The sequence below is a fragment of the Lepus europaeus genome, chromosome 2 (assembly GCF_033115175.1).
Source record: "Lepus europaeus isolate LE1 chromosome 2, mLepTim1.pri, whole genome shotgun sequence".
NCBI classification, from domain to species: Eukaryota; Metazoa; Chordata; class Mammalia; order Lagomorpha; family Leporidae; genus Lepus; species Lepus europaeus.
Genome location: NC_084828.1, coordinates 98406356 through 98408740, shown reverse-complemented (window position 1 = coordinate 98408740; position 2385 = coordinate 98406356). Strand labels below are relative to the sequence as shown.

Genomic DNA, 2385 nt, shown 5'->3' with positions numbered 1-2385 from the left:
CTGGGGCTAGGCCAAGAAAAGTCAGGAGCCAGGAGCTGCTTCTGGGCCTCCCACATGGATGGCAAGGGCCCAAACAATTGAGCCATCTTCTGCTGCTTTTCCCAGGCCATTAGCAGGGAGCTGGGCTGGGAGTGGAGCAGCTGGGACTTGAATCAGTATCCATGTGAGATACCAGTGATGCATGCGGTGACTTAACCCAGTGTGCCACAGCAGGAAATATTTTTAAATTTGTAGTAAAAGAGGCTAAAATATAACATTTTAGTTTAAAAATGCACAATGTGGTTTGATATTTCACACAGTGGCGTGACTGGGAGACCTGAAGCTGAGTCCAAGACACTTGAATTAGCTCTAGCAGAAAAGAAATGGAGGAGCTATAGAAACATTAAGGATGAATTCAGGAAGGCCTGAGACAATGGTAAACTACACTGTGTACACTATTTTTCAAGGAGTGGTTAGCATGATGACAGACCATGCAGCCTTTATCAGAATCCCATGCTGTTGGAAGCAAGGTCTAGTCCATCAAACTCCCTGTCAGGTGGATAAACCTTCTGAGATAGTAGATGTTGGGGACAAAGTGCAAGTGAAGCTTATTGATTGAGAGGTGAGAAACAATAGGATAAAAGTATCTCTCTGAAGGTACCTTTCTCTGAAGGGAGGAGAGAACTTCCACTTTGACTATGACCCTATCGGAATAAGATCAAAGTCAGCGAACTCTAAAGGCTTCCATAGCCCTGGCAACTCATGACTAGAGCCTAGGGAGATTACTGACGCCATGAACAGGAGTGTCAATTTGTTAAGTCAGCAACAGAAGTCACTGTGTACTTACATCCCATGTGGGATCTGTCCTTAATGTGTTGTCTAATGTGCAGTGATGCTATAACTAGTACTGAAACAGTGTTTTTACACTTTGTGTTTCTGCGTGGGTACAAACTGATGAGATCTTTACTAATTATATACTGAATCGATCTTCTGTATATAAAGATAATTGGAAATGAAAAAAAAAAACCTGGTGTTAAATTGGAAATGGCATAGAAAATTAATTAATTTTTTAAAAAAATATTATGTAGGATCTCTGTCTTTAATGTGCTGTACACTCTTATTTAATGCTATAACTAGTACTCCAACAGTATTTTTCCCATTTCGTGTTGCTATATGGGGGCAAACTGGTGAAATCTTTATTTAATATATACTAAACTGATCTTCTGTATATCAAGAGAATTGAAAATGAATCATGATGTGATTGGAAGGGGAGAGGGAGCGGGAAAGGGGAGGGTTGTGGATGGGAGGGAAATTTTGGGAGGGGGAAGCCATTGTAACCCATAAGCTGTACTTTGGAAATTTATATTCATTAAATAAAAGTTTAATAAAAAATATATCTCCCTGAAATTCGTTATCCAAGGAACTGAGGTAGACCCGGATCCCAACCACACTATCACTGAGCAAGAAGGGCGGAGGTGTTCTAATATTACACTGGACGGAAGGTGGCTGGCTGTTGAGGCTGTTCTGAACACTACCTGCAAGAAGTGTGGCTGTAAAGGACACTTTGCCAAAAATTGTTTCACGCAGCCAGATACTCTCTGACTGGGTGAGGTATCAGATGAAAATGAAAAAGCAAAGTCAGCAGAATTTGAGAAGCCTGACCCCTCAAAGAATCCTTTGAGAAAAAGAAAGAAAGAAAAGGAGAAAAGGAAACATAAAAATTGGGAATCATAGGACTCTGACAGCTCAGACTCAGAGTGATGCAGGCAAGAGGGCCAGACAGCAAGGCAGCCGAGAGGAAGAAAAAGAAGCAGCACAAGAAGAAGCATAAGGAGTGAGACTAGGAAGAGCAAAGAATCGGGAACCAGGAACCTTAATGCCATGAAGCCCTGGCTCCTGGGAAACTGAATGTGGTCTCCCATTCCACTGACTTTGCTCCCATGAGAGATGGCTTTCCTCTTGCAGCAGTTAAGAGTTGAAAAGCAGCTGCCTAAATGAGTTATTTTCTCCTTACCACTCCTGGTCCCTCAGTGACCCCTGCAGTCCACCCATTCATTCACCCAACTTCATTCAGTGGGAGTTCCCGTTACCCTCCCCAGCTGCCACGGCCAGAGCTGAATTCCTATACAAGAAGGAGTCTGAGCTGAAGCCACAGGTCCTGCTGTGGAGGTGAATCTGGGTGTAGTTGGACATTGAGTGATTGCCCCCTTCCTGTTGGTTTGTCTTGGGCCACTTGGTGGGTGATCTCTGCCACATCCAACACAGGGGCAGAAGAGTGGAAGCAGGAGGGAGAACATGATAAGAAGTGGGGCTCATTTTTTCCATTCCCCCGATACTGTTCTGTGCTGGAAGTGACAGCCAGTGGCTATGGTCAGAAAGCAGCCATTCACAGTGTGGCTGAGCTTG

The 2385-nt window shown here is 43.9% G+C and overlaps 1 pseudogene; it reads left to right on the top strand.

Moving 5' to 3' along the window:
- The first annotated feature begins 470 nt into the window (after positions 1–470).
- On the top strand, positions 471–1817 carry LOC133748763 (zinc finger CCHC domain-containing protein 17-like; annotated as a pseudogene).
- The last annotated feature ends 568 nt before the right edge of the window (positions 1818–2385 follow it).